Source organism: Taeniopygia guttata, chromosome 9 (genome assembly GCF_048771995.1).
Source record: "Taeniopygia guttata chromosome 9, bTaeGut7.mat, whole genome shotgun sequence".
Classification (NCBI taxonomy): domain Eukaryota; kingdom Metazoa; phylum Chordata; class Aves; order Passeriformes; family Estrildidae; genus Taeniopygia; species Taeniopygia guttata.
Genome location: NC_133034.1, coordinates 16,041,831 through 16,063,115, shown reverse-complemented (window position 1 = coordinate 16,063,115; position 21,285 = coordinate 16,041,831). Strand labels below are relative to the sequence as shown.

Below are 21,285 nucleotides of genomic sequence, written 5' to 3'. Positions count from 1 at the left end.
TTCATCAGACCTGACTTTTGCCCTCTGGATCTATCCCGTAATTACACACATTTAAATCTCAGAGTGGACTGGAAATCTTGCCTCTGTTGCTTTCAGTGACACTGTAAATAAAGTCACCAATGGTAACATTAAAATTTGTCCTCTGTCACAGGGCTTAAAGGTTTGGAGTCAAAGCCATCTGATTTTGACATGTGGTGGGTATTGCTTATACCTTGGCAGAGCTTTCTGGAAAGTCCATGAACACTTTGTTTCCTAGAACACAAATTTATCAAACTCTTATGGTGGTTGTCAGAGAAAATGTGGCCAACTCTGAGTGGTGGTGCATGATGTATCTACAGTCAGTGATGCTGCTTTTGAAGATCTGTTTGCATGCTAAATAATGGGGTGCAGAAAACTGCACTTCAGAGTTGCTGGCTTTTCCTTTACTCCTGGACTGGACTCTACCTGCCATCCTGAAGACAAATCTTTTATTTTTCTTGTTTCAGAGTACTTTGTAACTGTGTGTGTCTGAATGCATCAGCCTTTGGAGGTGAGCGTCTTCCCTTGAAACAGCCTCGTGATATCCAAGTGCCTTCTCTCTTGGGGTAAGGAAAGACATACACATGCAGAGATTGAGAATGTGCTGTGAGCAGAAGCAGAAGAATGGGCAAAGAGAGGACAAGCAGCACTGCTTCAACCTGTAAATTTTGGATATGGTGAACTTGTCATGGAGGGAGGGAGTAAACTAAATCTGTTCACTGTAAATAAAACAAATTATAAACTTAATTACAGCAAGGAAATTTAGCTGAGGTGTCAGTGAATGATCCACAGTAAGGATAGCTGAGTGCTGGAGTGGATCCCCCCAGGAGATAGGCAGTTTCAGTCATGGAAAGGTTTAAGAACAAGTTGGAAGAGCAATAGCAGATGTGCTTTTAGGAGAACCAATTCTTCCACGTGGTAGAAAAATAGACTAGGTGACTTCTGGAGAGTTGCACTAACCCACTGATAATTAGAAATGAGAATGTGTGAAATTCTTATCTTTACAACCTTATTCAAAGCTGATAAGGTAAAAGGCAAAGCTGGGTATATCTGTGCAGAATGAGCTGCATGGTTTAGGTGAAGAATTGATGCAGCACCAATTAATGCTGGTGCTCAGTGTCTTTGTTACATGAATGGTGATGTTGTTGTGGAGGGAAGTATAAGCTCAGGGGAAAGAAGAGGTTTAATCCTCTGTTGTTGGCATGTAGTGTAAACTTGTGGTAAAAACAGGAAGTTGTATCAATTCTGGTTCCTCTGCAGTAAGTTTTGGAAGTTTGGGTCACTTCCATGATCCATGTAAGGGGTTTACTCTTACTCTCAGGGGTGTAATCTCATCTGTTCAATTGTGACATGGGAACACAATGCTACAAATATACATACACTGAGAAAACCACAAATATCATGTGGAACACAGAGAGGAACCAAGTGATTACTTTTCCTCTCTTTTTCCAGGGCTGATGAAGTGGAGGAGGGTTTCATTTTTCTTTTCTTGCTCTTCTGTTCATGTTCTCTATTGTGTTTCTTTGTCTTGTCTTGACAGCAAACACAGCAGGCTTTTCCTGAATTTAAAACTGCTGGCTCACCAGCTAGGTCTTGAAATTGTGTCCTGAAGATGTCTGCTCCTTTAGTTCCCTTGCTTCTTCCTTCATCCCTTCCCTGGGAGTTGCTGATGACAAATGGAGCCTGGGCTCAGGCAGCCTCCAAGCCGTTGTATAACAAGAGGGGTGTTCAGGTGCTTTGTCTTCCTTGGTCCAGTGAAGAAGATCAGTGAGATACCTTCTTATCTTGCAGGACATCTGGAATTCAATGGGAAGTTCTTCAACCTCTTGTTGGACTTTGATTTCTTTAAAATTTACATTTCATCCATAATGTCAGCAAACACTGGTGTCTGCCCTGGCATTACACCATTGTCTGATTGTTCCTTATCTCCTGCTTAGCAGAGATAAGCTGTTGTGTCTCAGGGGTATGAGGACATGGAAGAAACTTGCAAATAGCTCTAAGAAATGCAGATGGTGTCGTGAAGAAAATAAGGAATGCCTTTCTGAAGTCACCTTTGTACACCTTTTAAAATTTTTTTCTCTTTTCTTTTTTCCTCCTCTTGAGCTTTTCAATTCCTGCAACTATCTGCTCAAATCTTGAAAGCAAAATGTGTTCGTGGAAAGATGCAATTTACTGTGTTCCCCCATGATCTCTTGATCTCAATCAATCAAATAAATCCAAGACCTTGCAATTCACCTTGTGCAAGGACGGTTAATAAGTTGAGGGGTTGTGCCAATGGTAGTGATGGTTTTCCAGCCTTGTGCTTTTTTTTTTTATTGTTGCTCTTTTTTATGGTTCTGACCTTTTGAACTGGTCAGGGTAAGATTATTTGCAAAGAATAGTCCATAAATATGCCTGTCAGGACTGGACTTAATATTTGAGCATTGCTGCTTAGCAAAAGAAAGCAATATGCCAAAGTTCAATTTAGATTTCCCTGCAGGGTTGAAAATAATGACAAGACTCACTTGGCAGAGATGAGTCCTGCCACCTCTATGGGAGTGGCTGCTGTGTGGTCCTGCAGCACTTTGTAGCTGTGTGCCTAGTTCAATTGTCTGTTTCTGAAATTTGGTGTCTGGCATCTCGTGCTGGGGCTTGTTTGGGGTGGAGGAGCCCTGGATGCATCTCCTGGCTCTTTGAGGTGCCAGCTCAGTCAATTGGTAGCTTCCCTTGATTTAACAACTGATTTTTTTTTCCAAGTTCTGTGCTCCTTGCAATGCAAATGCGGGTTTGTGGAGCTGCTCTAAGCTCTGTCCTGCAAAGCCACCCTGTTCCCATCTTTGTGCTCCATCCTTGCCCTCAGTGCAACCAGCGTGGGTTGCAAGCGTGGCTGCAGAGAGCCCAGCGTGTCCTGTGGTGAGTTTTATTAGGTGAGTTGTGTCCTGTGGGTTACCTGCTGTGATCTCTCAGCCCTTTGGGAATCCCAGATTTCAGTGGAAAGCCATCTGGCTTTTCCCTGCTGTGACTATTCATGAAACCAGTTCCTAGATATCACCCACCTAATGTTTGCCACCATGGAAGTGTGCATCATCGGGTGGGAAGAATCTTGCTTTACAGTCAGGAAATATCTGGGTGGTTATTGAGGTATCTGCTGTCCAGTAAATAGAATTGACTCCTGTGGGTCAATGAGAGCAACATGAGGACTGAAGCTGGAAACCAGCAGCTACTATTTAGGCATTAACCTGCAGCACTTGGAAGCTACACAGTCCATTATGTCCAAATGGTCTCTTTAGGGCCTGGTCATGAATGTAAGTATAGTTTCTCTGAAGCATGTGGCTCTTCTGAGTTCATTTTTTCTTCCTTCTGGAGATGAGAAAGCCAAGGTGCTGAAGACCACTTGAAATTTATTCACAGGAAGTTCATGGCTCTGGAGCCCTGAGGCTGGGTCTGAAACCTATGGGTTTGGCCAAAAATCCCCAACAAAAAGCTTTTATGTGGTGAAATAAACTATGCCATCAGCTGAGAAAGCAATTCCCAGTAGACTGGGACTTGGTGGTGAAATAAAGGTGCAAAAAACAGTGCAGCTTGTGGAAAGTCACAGAGCACCTCCATGCCAGACCCCTGTGAGAGCTCAGTAGCTCTTGGTCCAAATCAGCAGTGCTGTAACTTGTGGTGGAATAGATGGTTCTGGTTCTCTGTCAGCACTGACTGAAAAGTTTTTAGAACAAATAAATAAATTTATCTTTAGGACCATCTTAAAATCCCTAAGTAATTTCTCCACCACCTGTAAATAACTGAACATAAAAGGAGAGGATATGGTGAAAATAGGTAAGAGGGTGGCAGAGAAGAACCTTTGTCTTGTGCCACACCCTCACAAGCCTGGTGGCCACGTTGAGAGTTGGGGACAGCTGTCCCCATCCCCACAGCTGCCATCCTCCAGGTGGCAAAGAAAAAGCCCTCCAATGTGCAGGAGTTTTGCATGTCCCAGAAGGCAACACTCTCCTTTCTTATTCCAAAAGGGACTGGCAATTAGCAGCAGGGGTAATAACCACCTGGAATTAAATTCTGTGGAGGCATGAGAAATAGTAGGGTATATTTGGAAGTATCTATTGCATATATATATTCCTCTTAAGAGAAACATGTTGGAGGTGCCATATCCATAAATACTAATAAGGCTGTTTGATTCCAATTTTCAGGTAAGATTAACATTTTATTGAGTATTATATCTGTCACATTCAATGCTTTAGTGTACCATCCTCTCAGGCTTATTAGCATAATTGCAGTGCTTAAGCAACAATAAAAAATTCAACAGTAAAATAGCGGTTAGCACAGGCAATTTGTTATCAAAAGCTTTTACTTAAGGACAGCTTTTGAGCATATTTATTATCCAGTTAGGGCTATACATTATTTTTATTTAGAAAAAACAAGAGGGAAGCAATGTAGGGATGCCTTTTCTCTTTTGGTGTCTCAATCAGAAGGCCTGAAAATTGGTCACTGCCTTTTTCTTAAAATCACCCAGCAAATTCACTTGGGGTGGGGAGGCAAGTTAACAAAAGAGACTCTGGTCTGGAGCAGGGCTGTGACGTTAATAACTCAGCAGAACAATTCCAGTATTCTGATGCCAACTGGAGCGCCCTTTTAAAATTCCCTCATTGCATCCTGGGCTCTGCAGATACTGTCCTTTGTCTGTGGCTGATGGCTCTGTCCCTGGGGCAGTGCAAGGGCAGGGCTGGCCCGGGCTTATACCCCAGAGGTGACTGCAGCCCAAAATGCAATGCAGCTGTTGGGGTGATGCTCTCACAGATGAGGGGAGGGACTGGACAGGACCTGAGGGAAAACTGACTTTGATATCAGTGCTGGTTGTCTCTGAGGCTGGAGCAGAGGAACATGGCCTGTCTGTGACAGTGCTGTACACCCCTCCTCCTTCCTTTTCTCGCTTTGAGGACTCTTAGGGGAACAGTCCTTTTGCTGAAAAGGTGTAGTGTAGATGTCAATGCACCTGTTTGTGTGGCAGCACTTGCTCATGCATGTACAAAATCTCAGCAAGATTTTGTGTGTTTACATTTTCAGCACATTTTCTGTTTGTACTTAAAATACAAAGTTGTAGCTCATAAATGAAGAAGTAAACAAGTTTTAAGCAACTCAAGAAGTCCTTGGATTAGAAGGTCTATCAAGAAAAGCGCATGGAATTGGCAGAGGAAGATTGCTGCTGTGATTGTTTGTGATTACTTTGCTGGTAGAGGCTTTTTACAGATCCTCTCTTGCTTGTGTTTGCTCTTCCAACATCCTTCAGCCTTTGCTTGAATTGTTGTCCTTGTTCCTGAGATCTGTGCTCACTTTCAGCAACCTCCCTGTCACTGCAACCTTGGTGCCTCTGCTCTCATGCGTTTTCCTCATTTCCTCCCTTGTTCTAGGAGACATCCTTTGCCTTGTGCAGCTTTCTCAGAGGTCACTCTTCCATCTTCTTGATGGATGACTTAGGTGTGGGGCTGTTGCTGTGTAATTTTGGTGGTACCCAAAGCCCAGAGTGAGGATCTGCCACAGCCCTGGTGATGCCTTGATGGGGCTCACAGTCTGGAAAAGCAAGATGGGTAAACTTGTCTGGTTTTTGCTCCCATTTTGACTGTGTTTGAGCTCACTGTGAGGAGAAGTGAAGGCAGCGCTGCTGCCCCAGGGAAGAAGCTTGTGTTCATAATGAAACAGGATGTGCAAGCAGGTTGTAGGAATTGGGAAGGGAGCACATGGAGACAGGTGAAACTAAATTGGGCACATATTAGAGAAGTGATGTGCTTGTGGGGTGCTCTTCACAAACACCCTCTTCTGCGAATGTGTGAAATTTGAAAGGAGCTGGTTGTTTCAGATCCCCTTTTCTTATTTTTTTTTTTTTTTGAAAGAGGTAAAAAACCCCAATGTTATTCAGAGATAAGTTTTATGTTTCAGATTCTGGGGTAGTTGTGAGTCTTTTGTTAGTACACAGCTCACTCTCATGAAACTGCCCAGCACTGCATGGTGTTTAGACTTTCTGTCAACAGAGAACTTGGTGATGCTCCTGAGTCTGTGTATACACAGAAACTGTGGAGAGCTAAACTTTGTGGGAACTTTGCTCTTGGTGCAAATTTGACTGTGATTTGAATTGCAGTTGAAATACATGCTCTCTGCCTCCATGGTCACCTCTAGGAATGGAGACTTGTTGCTGCTGTCTTAGGAACAAGCAGGTTCCTTCACAGCCCTGCAGCTCCCCATTATTGCTTCTTCTGGCTCAGCTCATCTGGCTTTAGTAGCCCCCAAGGCACCTGAGCATCTCCTGCTTGTATTTGGCCTTGTAGCTGGGCAGTGCTGAGCGTCTTCTGATACAGCTAGGGAAGCACACTTCTAGCTCCTATGCACAGCCAGGGGTTCCACATCCATGGAAGGAGTTGAGGGACCAGGGAAGGTGTTTTCTTGGGGTGTGGACATGGCTGAGGGCACTTCTGTGTGGCTTCTACCTGAGATCTCTAATCATCCAACATTTCAGGCAGAAAGGGTCATGCAGGTCTTTTGTGCAGCTCCTGGCTCAAAGCAAGGTTGGGTTTAAGGTGGGATGAGGCTGCTCAGAGCTTGTCAGGGCAGTGGTGGCCTGCTGTGGTCTTGGGGGATGATGGTAGTGTATGCCTTAGTAACAAAAAAATACTTCATGGAGGGCTCTGTAGGCTGCACTCTGGTGTCAGGGTAATGGAGCAGTGACTTTCCTGTGAGAGGTTCTGTGTGAAGGGTTGAGAGACAGAGTCTGAGCATTGACACAGTGATTCCTACATTAATTTCCCCTTGTGAAGTGGAGAATACCATGCCCAGCTCTGCTGGGATCTGGCTACCACCTCAGCTGCTGGTGACACTGCCCAGCTCTCCTCACTGCAGATGGGAGGGATGCTGGCAGGACAGGGTCTGTGGCTGGAGACCAGTCCACATGTAAACATGTCCTCCCCGAGGAGGAAAGTGCCTACATGCTTCTTGTGGGGAAAAATATGGCTGAAAGAATTTAGCAGTGATAAATGTAATAAAAAATACTTATGCTGGAATTTGTAAAGCCTGGAACATCTGTTCTCAACAGTGCTTTGATCACGTTGTGAGGCTTTTAAAATGATACTTCCATGAATTAAGTGAGATCCTTATGGCTGCAGGATTCCTTTCAGTGCCCTTTTTTTCATGGAGCAAAAAGGCAAATTTCACAGGGAACATTACATGACTTGAAACACATATTTTAATGGTTAGTATCAACCAAACAATGTTTTATTAGGTGCTAGAAAAATGTTCCAGTTCCATACCCCAGGAAGCAAAGCACTCCCATTTACTTTTTTAGCTTATGGGAGCTGTACTTTGAAAAAAAAATTTAAAAAATCAAGAATTCATTGCTTGAATGTTACTTTATTCAAAACCAAACCAAACATGGTGAAATGAGCTTAAACAGTTTGAAGCTGTTGTCAGCAAAGGTCCTTTTTGGGTTTTGTTTCCAGGCAGAGCTGCAGACGAGGCAGAGGATCTGTGTTTTCTGAGGGACCCACAGCAAGGAATGGCGAGGCACTGATTATTTACTTTCCTTAGTGCACTGCCTTGGATTGAGCAGCTTTTGGTCATTCAGTTTTTTCTGAGGACTTGTGCTTACCCCATTCCTGGTGGTTTAGCAGGCTTCTGGCTCTTGCCCTTCCAGCAGCTGGGTATTTGGGACTGAAATGTTGTGGTGCCAAATGACTTTTGTGATCTAAGGAGTGTGGAGTGCCCTCATGGCAGTTCTTTGCAGTGTCACACCTGGCAGGAGGATTTCTGCTCCTCTGCCTTCCTGCCACAAGTAGGGAAAATAATATTTCCTGGGCTGTTTGCAAAACAGCCTGTAGGATGTGGGGGGCAGCAGGAAGGAGGAAGAACCTAAAGAGGAGATGTAGAGCAAGGGTTGGTCTCCTCCTGTGTGTTTGTACTTGAGAAATCCTTTCCTGCTGCTGCAGCCAGCAAGTCTGGCAGCTCCCAGTGGGATTCTGGGCAAGGCTTCTTGCTCCCATCTCCCTTTCCCTTCCTGGGATGAATGAATGGACTTGTGTGTGACCCCACAGCTCTACCCAGCAATCAGAAGCCTGGGAAACTTAATTGTTTCTTCATTTAAAGACTGTTCAAACTGTGAATGGAGGAAAAGTTATGGTCAGAAATAGCAGAGATGGAATATGGATGGGCTTTCTAATAAGGTGCAGGGTGTCAGGGGTTAATTTATGAAAATGAAATTGTTTAATTCCTCCAGCTCCCAACAGGTGAACAGGCGGCTTATTGCTGTGACATATCCATTTATAGCAGTTTTCCTTTGCTAACACCTGTGACTCAGTTCTGTTACATACTTATGCTGTCTGTTAATTATTTACCAGTGATTTACAAGTACAGAGTGCAAATAAAATGCTTTCATGCAGGAGATTGCCGTGTACACCCAGGATTCCTGGGAATTAGGGCACTGTACTATTGTGTACAATCCCATCAACATCCCTGTAGTTCTGATGGAGGAGTCCTTGTGTAGTGATGAAGGGCAGCCCCTTGCCTTCCAGAACTGGCACTCAGAGGGGCTGTGGTGTTAGTGAAGGGCTTACTACACACAGGGCTGTAGTATATGAGGGGAATCTCTGTGCTTTGCTGCCTTTCAGATCGATTTTTGCCATTTTAAATTACTTTCTTCCCCCTTGACAAAGGCTCATTCTTCTTCATAAGTGATGTTAGCAGCAAACTGTTTTGTAAAAAACCCCACAGCATGATGGGCTTTTTTTTTTTTAAGAATAAAATAGTATAAAAGTCAAATAGCAGATAGAGTTCTGACTCAGCTCATAACTTATGATCCTATGCTATTTCTGTAACATTTTTAGCTTATGACCAAATTTTTCTAGTATTAGGACATTGCCATAGAAAGTGTGTCAGTCCCTGGCTGCCAGAACCTGTCACTGTACAGAATATATACACTTCCAAGCAAGTGTGCACTAGCAGGCCAGTGAGTTGTCTTTTGTGGTTTCAAATTGCTGAAAGTTTTTTTTTGTTTCTTTCCTTGTTTGTTTTTGGTTGTTTTTGTTGATTCACTTAGCAAACAGAGTTGCACAGAACAACATAGCTGCTTTTTATTTCTCACACAGTCGGGCACTGAGCTCCAGTCCCCAGCTGTGCCTCGTGCAACTGCAGTTGCTTTGCTGGTAGATTTTTCAGCTAGTGCAAACTGCTGTAAGTCAATTCAAGCTGTATCAACTGTATGGATCTTTTGAAAGTTGAGGATCTGGTCATACAGCTCATGGTTTTAGTGAGGAAGAAGTTGCAGAGATGGTTGTCCCATTCTAGGCAGGCAAGAAAGTATGTGCAAGTTTCTCTAACCTCAGGGGAGGCGTGTGTGGACAAATAAGCATCTGTGTTGCAGAGAATGTGATTACTGAAGAAACCCAAAGTTTACGAGTAGGATTTTTTTCAAAAGTTCAGATCTGCTGTGGTTTCAGGCACTTAAGGACACTTAAAATAATGAAACTCCAGACAGTCCAGCCACACATGCATGACACACAGCAACAAAGTCATCCTTGTGCTTAGCACTGCTGATCAGCTCACTAATGCAACATCTGCTCGGGGATTTTGCATTTAATTTTTGTCTGGATAATAAAGAGGAATGCAGGGCTAATGATCTGTGTCCTGTTTCCCTTCAAAGTGCCTTATTTACTCTTTGTGGCTGCTTTTCATGGTTCTTTGCAGCAGCCCTAAAATGTCAACTGACCTGAAGAAATTGACAATGGATGCCTAAAAAATTCCAAAAGAAAAGCGAGGAAGGATGTCGCTTTCTAGCTTTTCATGTGAGCACCTTGTAATCAGACTCCCTTTGATTAAGTAACCAGCAAAGCCTATTCATGTGTACTCCAATTAAAATTTAATGAAGCAAGAGGATGTATTTGTATATGCTGACTAATGCAGGAGGGATAGATTCCTGTAACTCTGCTCTGCAAGCCCTTTCCTTTGCCATCAGGGCTGGATTTACTAGAAAGCTCCTCAGCAGCTGTGGACCTCCTCTGGCATGAGCAATCCTCACAAATCTGGGCTCTTTTGCTCACAGCAAGAGGTGAGGATGTCCTGAATGTGGAAGAACACAGCTCTTTTGTAGGGCACAGCCTTATCAATGAAGCCCAGCTTGGCTCATTGCAAGAGGTGAGGTAGGGCTTCTGCTCTAATGTACTCCATTGGAAAAGATCAGGGAATTGCTGAATGTGTGTGCAGCGTCTGTCCTGGTATCAGCTGGATGAGTGGAGCAGCACGTATCAAGAAGGGAAGCCCTGTGCACCGTGATTTTTTAGTAGGAAACTGTGTTCAAGAGGAGTCTGCATGACAGCTCAGCTGGTGTCAGAAAACAGCCAGGATTTTAGTGCCTCTGCCTTTGCCACGGGTTTATTGGCCAGTTGCTTTGGTGCTTGTTCTCCCAAAGGAATATGGGCCTTTTTTGCAGAGCATTTTGTTTCTGGCATCACAGGAAATGTACAGACTTCTGTGTGGACAGAGAAATGACCTGCCAGGAGGGGTGCAGAGGCTTCCTTAATTTTCCACTGTGTCCATCTCTTCCCATGTATTTCTACCTCTGGGGCAGCTGCAGAACTCGTGCATCACCTTACACCTGCGCCCAGGATGGGGACTGGAGAAATGATATTAAAGGACCTCACCTGCTCATGACACAGTACCCTGTGACTTCAACTTTGTGCAGGGACTGATAGCCCTCCTCTGGAGTGGAACGTGGCAGTGGGGTGATGCTGCACAGCTATGTTGAATGCCATTTTTGGACAAGCAATGAAAGATCCTGCTGTATCCGCTCACAGCAATGGGCTGGGCGACAGAACGGAAATGCCATGGTGGAATTTGCCTTTGCTGCTGGCCCTTGCATGACACACAAGAGCTGCTCATCACCAGACCTTTGTTTTGCCTTACCCAGAATACAAAGCAGTGTTTCATTGGCATGGCTGGCTGTTTTCCTTCTGTCTTGACTCAGTGGCAGAACTGCAGCAAGCTTTCCAGAGACAGACTGAGATTTCCAGTTATCATCTGCTTCAACCCACATCCGTCCTGCCAAGGCTCTCACTCGTGCTGTTGCAGTGAAGTGCTCAACAAGCCTTCAAAGGGAGATGCAGCTCTGGAGCTAAGATCTTGGCCTTCATTTTTGGCCTGGAAAGCTGCTCTTGGAACAGTAAGCATGAGATTTTTCTTGAAACCTTCTTTGTGTGCCTTTCTGAAGAAATAGCTGGAAGGAGAAGACCTGTCAGTTGAACTCTAAAAGAAAAACCTATTGGCTCTGAATACACTGGGGACATTATTTAAGGTCAGTTGATCTGTGAGAAGGCACAACTTATCTAATGCAGCCTAAGGTTAGTTATGCAACAGACAGGCTGCTCTTTGTTGTGAAGAACAACTTCAGTGTGTGCCTGTGAAAATCAAAAGTCTTGCTGAGGGCATGTTGTGTTCTGGCTGGAAGCTATTGGGTGTCCTCCTCTAGTGATTTTCCTTCTGTAGTAGATTAGCATCATGGAAAGGTTTCCAGTGGGAAAGGCACTCAGCCCTTGCAGGCTGCAGGGTGGAGCTGCCAGCAGATGTGTGCTCTGGTGGGTGCTGGTGCAGGACCCCATGCGTGTGGCATTGTTTCAGACCAGCTTTTCCTTCTGTCTGTTCTCCCCTGTGCATCTGTGTCATAGACCAGGTCACTGTATTGTCTAGATGCTCACACAGGGCAGTACTTTAAAGAAAACACTGCATGACGAGTGTTTTCTGACTTCTAAAGAGAGAGATGTAATAATTTGTTATTTATATTGCTTTGAAATACAACATTTGCAGTGTGCTGGCTACCATGGCACTAACATCTCCTTTCTTGGAGAACCTTTCTCTCCCCATCATCTCTTATTAAACATGCTGCTCTGCCAAAGTGCCATTATGTCTCCAGAGAGACTCAGCAAACAGAAAAAAGGATTTTTTTTTTTCTTTTAAAGTAGAATTGGTCTCCTGTGCCTTGTGGAGTAGGTAAGAGTGAGCAGTTCTGGGTAGGTATTTTTGGGTTTGAGTCTCTGTGTACAGTGAAAAATGCTTTATTGCTTATGCAAAGGTAAGCATAATATCCAGCAAGATTGCCTGATATGCTTGTGGATTGTCTTCTTTCTGTGCTTTTGATTTGTGTGGTATGTACAGTGAGGTTTAGCATTTGTAGAATGAGGCTATTTTAACCAGCTTTGCACAAATACTGGTCCTACGTGGTTTGTTAACTGTGCATTCCTGGGCAGAGCTGTGGGGTAGGGGAAATAATCAAATACCTTGAGGTTTTTTTTTGGTTTTGTTTTTGGGAGGACTTTATGTGAGAGATGGAAAAATTAAACCTTAAAAGGAAACAACCAAGGTGGATAGTCATAAAATGCTGTTTTTTCCTCAAAGTTCAACTTTCTATATAGACACCTGGATGAAACACGTATTGTCTGTGATGGAAAGGTGATGACTGTGACGGGGTGTGACAGTGGGGGAGCAAACTGGGGTGGCTGCAGCAATCCCTGGTTTGAGTGCCTCAGACATGCAGATGCTCTGAGCTCAGTGGGAGTGATGAAGCTTGGGACCAAAAGGGTTTTCCTGAGTTGCCTCTTGCTCTGAAAGCTTTTCTGTTCTTGTAAGCTCCCTTTGAAGTACACTCAGGTGCTGCAGATAATAAGAAATTTCCTCTGCTTTACAAAGATCAGACTCTGCCTTCCCCCTTCTCAGCATCCAAAATGATTAGCAGTTCCTGTGAATCCAAGCCTATGGATTTTATGAAGACCCCTGACAGCCAAGGGTGATTGTGTTCTCCCTGAGTGTTTGCTAAGTAGGTGGAAATCAATGAATGAAGGGGCACTGTGCCCAACATCTATTAATTACACTGTCCCCTTACATCTAACACACACTAGCAGAGGGTCTGAAAATCAGCCCCCTATGCCCTGCTAATTGATAGAGAAACAAATTGATACAAATGAATTGAACGGGTTCCTAAAAGAAAAAAAAAAAGAGAATGTTTGTTTGGTAGTTGGAATTGGAAAGAGCAGTTGCATACTTAAGTATAACATACAGCAGTGTGAGATACTTGGTTGAAGCAGCCCCCCCCTGGATGGTCCCAGCAACCCCCCAGTGCCCCACACGAAATGTTTGGGGATAAAACACTTCTGCTGTTAATGCTGCATCAAGGAGGCACTATGGTACATGCCTGGGGCGCTGGGCTGGGGCATAATTACTGTGTCCTTCCCTTAGATTAGCTGATTTTGGAGCTTTACTATCCTGACTTTTGCAGCACACATTCAGCTGAATATGACATCAGTGTTAAGAGCTGTGGCACTTGTGGTTACGGCCTTGGGATTCCTTATATTTACTTTCTAGGGAACTAAAATTCAAAGCAGCTTTTATGGCTGTCATGACAATACTGTCAGTTTCAAAAGAGGTGGCTAAATGTGCATTGACCTTTAACTAATAGGCCATATCCTATTTTCTGTGTGTTTCCAATTAGGAGAAGCATGCTACAAATTTTTGAAAGAAATCGTTAAAAAAGAAAAGTTACTTAACTGTAAGGCTTCTGCTTTTTTTTCCCCAAATGAAAATAGTGAATTTTTGTCTTAGTGCAGAAGGTTTCATACGACTACTGTTATAAGCTGGAAATCAAGATTTAATAATAGCACATACCATCTGCCACCAGTGGTGGAAGAACAAGAATGAACCCTTGACTGCTGTAAGCACTTTTAATTTGCAGCTTGGAGTGAGGTCGCAGGGCTTCACATCCGTCCGTGGAGGAGAGGATGGGATTCTTGGTTACCACTGCTGATTATCTTCCTGAGCTGTTGGGATTTTAACAATGCAAATTGCAAGTGCAACATCATGTTCTTGCTTGGTGTGGTGTTGGGCCTTCAGAGTAAAATAAAGGATGGTGCTGACTATGTCAGGCTTGACCCAGCTCTTTCTGAAGCCAGCCAGCTGTTACCAGTAAAAGCTGGAGCAGCTCTGTGGGAAGCCCAAGATGAGTTTTTTTACATGTTTTGATGGTGGTGGGGGGCAATGGGCACGTCTGGCTAAGATGAAGAAGAGTCTCTCCCTATGCTGCTTCTTAGAGGCCACATCCCTCCTCTGTATTTTCCTGGATGTACATCGCAAAATAATTTAATATCTTTATTCCTAAGACTTGGGCTCATTTTCATGAGCCACGGTGAATCTTTTGCTACCTTAGAAAAAGCAGAGCATATTTTTGCAGTTTTTAAAATGTACTTTGCCAAATAGGTATTTTTGTCAAATTGCAGTTTCCTCCAAAACATAATTCTTTATATAGAAAATGGGATTCCACCTCTCCTAGACCTTTGCTAACAGCTGTTCTGCTAGCTAAATGTCACTGAATTAAAAAGAAACAAAAATAAGAATATGATGGATTTGGATAGATTTTAGTTGACTGTTTCAGTCCTAGGTAGAAGTAATCCTGCTCTATTCTGAATGTGGGGATATTCTGGGAGTTACTACCCTGCTATTTTACCCTGCAGAACACTGTGATAGTGCAGCATTTCTGGAAGGCTGGGGTACATGTATAACATGTAAATGGCTTTTGCCAGCCCAGAGAAGTGCTGGGACAACCCTGTGGACACTGGAGAACTGAGTGTGCTGCTGGTTTTGGCAACTCAGCCTTTAGAGCTGACCTATAACAAAGTTGATGCAATGGATAGTTTCAGGTTGGGGTGTGTGGGAAAAGGGGACCTGTGCCAGCCTTTTGAAGGTTGCTTTGATTTGTTGCTGGGCACAGTGAGGACTCCTGGGGTATTATCTGAGGATTAAGTGCAACATTAAACATTGGAGCTCGCTTGTCAAAGAAAGGGCAGGTTATCAAAATATGATTTATAACCAACAGTTTACTACTAGCTACAGTAATTAATATGGAACATGATGAGGCCCATCATTACTGTGCTTTGTTGTCTCAGCTTGCATGACTGCTGCTGGCAAAGCCAGCTTCTGAGGCTAATGAGGGACAGGGAGGAAAGAAATCTGTGCTGCTTTTAGCTGATGGTAATACCTCTCCAGGTCACACACTGTGCCGTGCACTGCATCTGATCACAAATCTCAGCCAGACATACCTGTCCAATAAAGGCTGCTTTCCCAAATTCTTGCTTAGAGAGACAAGAACTACTGTTTGTGCCGAGGTCACTCAGAGCCAGTGACACACCGTTGGTGTTCGATGGGGAGACGGTGCACAAGCTGGTCTGGAGGATGAGGAGAAATCCTGTCAGTGGTCCAAATCCTGCTTAGGTTGTCGATGAGGGAAGGCCGTTAATCTCCAGTGGTGGTGATTCGTGAAGTTGTCTGAGGGAGGGGAAAAGCAGAAGAGGCTTTTCCAACATTTTCTCATGGCCAAGTGCCCAGATGAGGGCAATGACTGGTGCTGTGCTGCTGATGGGAATCTGTTGGCGAGGAGCTTGTGGGTGGTTTGAGATGGGTCCCACTTCCTGATAGCCCATCTCGAGCTGCCTGAGAGCTGTGTGACTTCAGCAGAAGTTTTATTACCACGCTAGTTTCCAGAGAGATGTTTGGATCCATTCCCAGCGTTGGGTTTAGCTGCAGCAGCAGTTTGAGCTCCTTTCTGGTGTTTTGGTGAAGGGCAGGGCAGCTGATAGCTCTCTGAGGTGTGTCAAGAGTTCATGTTAAAATAAACAAACCCGTTCCCATGGTCTGTTTGCTGTGTCAAGTCCGGGTTTACCTGTATTCCAAAGACAGATCCCACAATGTCATCCAAATTTGAGAAATACCTGAGGCTAGAGGGATGCAGGATGCAGTCAGGTCTCCTGCATGAAAGATAGAGCAGTGGGGAAACAAAGTGCCTTTGAAATTTGGTGTGCTTGAGCTCCATGGTCACCATGATCAATTGTGACTGTGATTTAGAAGAATGTTTTTTGCTTACTCTTACTTTAAATATTTTGGGTGAACAGCACTTTCTGACCTGCAGCTGCCCACAGTGGCAACACCTAGCGTCAGGCACTTCTACTGCAGAGTGTATTGTACCTTAGTTTTATTGAGCATTGTCCAAATAGTTAAGAAGGATGTCCTAAAAAGTCTTGTGATAGTCCAGATTTAGCTGCTGGTATTTCCCAAGTGCATCAGGGCTGTCTGTAGGGAGAGTTAAAGGTTTCAGCAGTTCTGCTTCAGCTAGAACCAGGTAAGCAGTAGTCTTATGGTTCTCTATGTTCATCTCTTCCAAACCTGTCTTTTTTGGCATGTTTGGAGTTCAAATCAGATAAATTTATTTCATGTTAAGATAACATGATAAATAGTATATTCGTCAGTTTCATTTCCATGGCCTTGGTTAAAATGGTTTTTGCTGTGTGCATTTAGTCATCCCTGTTGCTGACTGTAAAGGGTTGGAGGGATGTGCCTTGTGGGGGATTATATACACTCGTCATGTCCTTTTTTATAGATCTCAGCACTTGACCTCCTTACTTTTCCCATAAAGGAGTATCTTGAAAATTGATTAATCCCAGCAGGATTTGTGCAGTCTGGCTGAAAGCCAAGTTCTCCCTGGGTGTGTGCAAGATGCATCAAAAAGTTTGAATATTTGTGTCCTGTCGCACTTGAATTAATCTAAGTCAAGGCAGCTGGGTGATTGGGTAGTGCAGTGTAATGCCATCATTATTAAATTAATGCTAGTCAGGGCATGATGATTTTATCACCATTAACAATATTTGTATGCAAACTACGAGGCTGGCCCAGAGACATGCAGAATGGAGCATCACTGAGAAGTGTGTGATTTAGTAGGTTCAGACTACAGAGCTGGCCAAATGACTCAACACAGGGTTTAAATCCTTGCTGCTGCTGGTTTACTTTTCTTCTTCAGAAATATTTAGTATTCTAGTTGGTTTTAGATTTTTGTTGTTGAATTGATGTTTTGGCCTAGCAGCAGCCGAATTTTCTCTTTAGGACCTTCAGTATATTTGACAAAGATGCATTTCTTTGAGAGCCACAGGGAGAGCACAGTCAAAGATTGTGGAGTAGAGCACATGGCCAGAAACAACTATCTGGAAATTAACATTTCTGGCTAAAATATCAGTGCTCTTGTCTGTTGTGGAGAGGGCCAAAATGCTATAAATGGCTTAGTTTGGTTTGATGCTAGAGACAGTAGATTACCCATCCCCAGTAATTGCAGTGTCCTTCCCATTTGGAGAGTTCTTCAGCAATTTTTGCTAGAATTAGATTCGTGCTTTGCAGAAGTGGGGGCAAATTTTAAATATTTTGAAATCTTTTGAAAATAGTAGCAATCTAATCACAACAAATAGCACAATAGTGGTTATACACAGTGGTTCAAGTGTTGCTTAAAAATCTTTACCGACTGCATGTGGTGCTTTGGGCCTGTCAGCATGATTTTCAATGGAATTCTAGTTGCTTTTCCAAACATAAAAATAGTCCTTTTCCCCAAAGTAAGGTTTGTGTTTGCTGCCTCATGTATCTGTATAGACAGACACATGCATAGGTAGACTTGGGAGCAATAGTGATGTCTTGGGTGGTTTCATGCTGTATTAATGAGGAGTGTGTTGTCAGCAAGTTTTCCAATATTTGTTAAAAGTTTGCATGGGTAACAAAATCTTGTTGGGAAAATTGATCTAATTTTGAGATTGAGAGGTGTGAGAATAAAAGATCCTTTACTGTAAATTGTAGGCAGGTAACAACAGAAACTCGAATATTAGAAGAAACTGGGTATCGCACAAACCACACACTTTCACATCACTAAAACAAGAGCTGTGCTCACACAGAAACATGAACCTCTTTGCAAACCGCAGAAAGTAAAAGGGAGCTCTCCTGTTTCATTATTGATCTAATTGCTCTTTTCTTGATATGAGAAACAATATGAAATGCTCTTGAATATTCCAGTATGCACAGAAACAGACCATTACTTTTGGAAACTTTTAAAGGCATAGCACATAGTGGTAAATAGCAAGATAATTTATTTCTGAGAGTCACAACTGCCTACCTAATGTCACCTAATTGTTCTACTGGAATTGAATATGTTATAGCTTTGATGAGAACTTTCCACTCAGGAGTGATATTAAATGCAGGGAGCCCAGCCCATATTTTCATGTGATTAAATCAGCTTTGGAAGATCTGTTGGTGCAATCCTTTTAAGTAAGTCCTGTTTCAAGAAAAGGTCCTTTTTCTGGGGTACTTCAGTGCTAGAGTGCTTTAAAGCTCCCTTCTCACCCAAACTGCTCTGCAGTTCTTTGTGGTTGTTGCCTTTATCTATAATCTCTTTCCTTTGGTTTACAATCCCATTTAAGACCAAGTTTCCTGAGTAACCTGAAAGCTTGGGCCTGCGGGACTTGTGCAAAATGTGTGTGGTTAAAACCTCGCCGTGTTTGCGTGTGAGAACAAACATGCATAGGAATGAGGTTCCTGGACTGATCCAGCGAAATCTGGACGTGTTTCAAAGCTGTGAGAGTCTGACAGAGCCGTGCTTCTCTGGGGGGAGCTGTGAAGGTGAGTGTCAGTCTGTGCTCACCTCCGTGTTTTACAACACTCTTCCATTTATCATCTCCACCAGCTCTGCTGCTCCGCCTGCTCCTGCCAGCAGTCTCACCTCCTACTCTTCTGCCAGGCTGAGCAGATTCTGGAGTCTGCTGGCTGCAGGCAGTGCCAGCTCCCTGACAGAGCCCTGCTCGAGGCTGTGGCAGAGCTGACACAAGGGGATCCTTGCTTCTCCTGGAGTTTTGGAAGTGGCTTTCTCCGGTGGCACTGGACATCTTTTCTTTCCCTTGTTTCAGTAACTTCTCTCTCGCTCAGTTTCTAAAACTTAAAGCCCCTGTGTTTCCAAATTTGGGATTCTCATAGAATGTTTTGGGTTTGAAGGAACCTTAAAGATCATCTCCCAGCCTCTCCCTGGGCAGGGCCACTTTCCTCTAGACCAGATTGTTCAAAGTCCCATCCAACTTGGACCCTCAGCTAAAACTGGCTAGAACTGCACAGTGGCCTTTTTTTTTTTTTGTAGTGGGTAGTTCATCTGAAACACCCAATGGTGAGAAAGAAGCACAATACAACCTTTAAGAGAAGAGTTTTGAAGCAGTTTAGTTCATTTTGAGAACTATTTTTCACTTCCTAAAATCTCCAGTACTTCAAAATAGTCTTGAGATTTGCAGAAAAGATCACTTCCAGCAGTAGCTAATAATAAAAGGTGGTGAGGAAGAGTGACTTCTCTTAATAGCTTGTTCTTAAGACATCTCAATGACTCGTTTCATGAATCAGTGATGAATTTTTTTTTTCCTGAATCTCCTGGCAATTCCCTTTACCTGTATGGCATGTAAATGGCATGGCTCATTGTAATTTTTCCTTTCTTGTTTATTGAGTTGTAGATTATTTTCCTCTCCCCAACAAAACTGAAATTAATTAGGTCTGCTTAAATCAAGATGAGGACAAGTCTCCCAGCTGACAAGAATATGATTGTATGGTTGGAGAGATGTTACTGCTGCAGAGAAAAATGGCTTGGTAGCAGTTTTTCAAATTGCTGTTCAAATCCATGTTAATTTTAAGGGCATTTTCCCTTGAATTGTAACTCAGTCCCAAGGTACTGAAGACAAACTCAAACAAGCCTATCCAAAAGTCAGCCTCTCAGAAATCTTAGGAACTATCTGGCTTTGGGTTTCTGCTCCTGAGCCAGTAGAAGAGGAAGCTGGCTTTTGGTTTGGGCAGATCAGGCCAAAACCAGATTTGTTTGCGTTTGTGCACCAAGTTTTGTTTTGTTTTCTTTCTGGAATAGCAACTGTATATATAATGTAATGTGGGAAAAGATTAAGTAAACCCCTTTCACAAAAGCTTTAACAGACATTTGGCAAAAAAGTAAGAAAAAGAGGATTTTTTCATTGTTTCCTCATAGCTCAGCAAACCGTTCTTTTGAGTCAAGGTGAATTGTTGATGTGTTTGCAGGACTAAATAACTGTTTCTAAGATGCAGATAAACAGTCTTCAGGCTTCCAGATGCTGCCAGGAGAAGAAGTAAACATTTAGCTTTGGAAATGTGCAGATCACTCGCTCAGATCCCCTGCCCTTGAAGGACTTCTGTTGTTTGTTGATGTTTCAGCAGCACGAGGAAGGACTCAGTTTGGAGCAGTTCTCTGTTGGCCAGCTCTGTGACAGCAGCCCATGACTGTCACTGAGGTGAGCCACAGCCCCAGCAGGTGGATGGGAAGAGCCAGGGGGCAAAGGAGAGAGGGTGAAAATGGAATTTCTGTCAGTGTTTCAGTACAGCTGAAGTGCAAGGCTGGTGTTCATTAGCAGTGGTGAATGGTAATGCTGTGCTTGCTTCCAGTCTGTTCCTAAGAGTGTTGAATATTTCTGTGCCTGCTGGAGAGGAGCTGGGGAGAGGAGAAGCATTTTACCCTTAACTCCATCTGGAGAGAGTGGCTGAACCAGGGAAAGGAAATCCTGAGTCTTCAGTTCTTTGGGATGATAAGAAATTAATTCATAATCCTTAGGCAGATTCAGAAATTTTAATCATCTACCTAGTTGCTGTTTTCTTGCTTTTGAGTCAGAAGCTGGAGAATACCAGCATCCATGAGTTGGATTTCTGTCTTTATACATCCAGTCACTTCAATTTTAAGTACAACATCTTGTGCGTGTTCGGGTGCTTGCCCCCCATGGCAACACTTTGAATTGTAAAAATCAAAATTAAACCAAACTTCCATTTTCCAGAAGAATGGTGCAGTTCCCACTGAAGATCATGCTGTCCTGAACTCTCTCACAGTTCCTGCTTGATGACATTCTTCCCTCTATCATGAACTAAAGCATGGTGCTGAGTACCCATCCAGAGATAGCCATGTTACAGTGGAAGATGGAATTATTCCTGGCTCTATGAGTTTGTAAAACACTTTGGGATCTTCTAGAATGGAGAGTGTTGTTGTTTGTTTGTCTGGGGTAGTATTTTCTGCATGTTTTATTTCAATTGCTCGTTATATGTGTTGATTTTCATTATATCTTCAGATAAGGCTCATATGAAATTGGCTTCTGTTTTGTTTTCTCACCAGAGGAGTGATTCATATTCAAATTGAAATGTTGTATTGCTCTAAGCCAACCTTCTCCCCATGCACTAATGGGAGGAGAGGGAGAAACAGGCGTGGACCAAGCAGGATTATTTTTCTCCTACTGCATTTAGAAACTTTCCAAATGGCTTTCCAGGAAGACTCGTGGACTTGTCTCGCATGGGAGAATCCTAGTCATGTATGTTTTAAGAATATCAGTTGGGCTTGAATCTCCTCAGTTGTCTCTTTATGCTGCA

The 21,285-nt window shown here is 43.3% G+C and overlaps 1 protein-coding gene across 13 annotated transcripts in view; it reads left to right on the top strand.

Annotated features, from left to right (window-relative positions):
* Positions 1 to 21,285, top strand: part of LPP (LIM domain containing preferred translocation partner in lipoma) — a 332,729-nt gene that overhangs the window by 61,481 nt on the left and 249,963 nt on the right. For 9 of the 13 annotated variants that reach the window (XM_072933640.1, XM_072933645.1, XM_072933639.1 and 6 more), the window contains one exon: positions 486 to 584. The exons of 2 other annotated variants lie outside the window; for them this stretch is intronic. The gene's annotated coding sequence lies outside the window, so the exon portion shown is untranslated. The remainder of the gene's footprint in view (positions 1 to 485; positions 585 to 21,285) is intronic. 2 more of the 13 variants (XM_072933647.1, XM_072933646.1) reach the window with 1 other exon arrangement.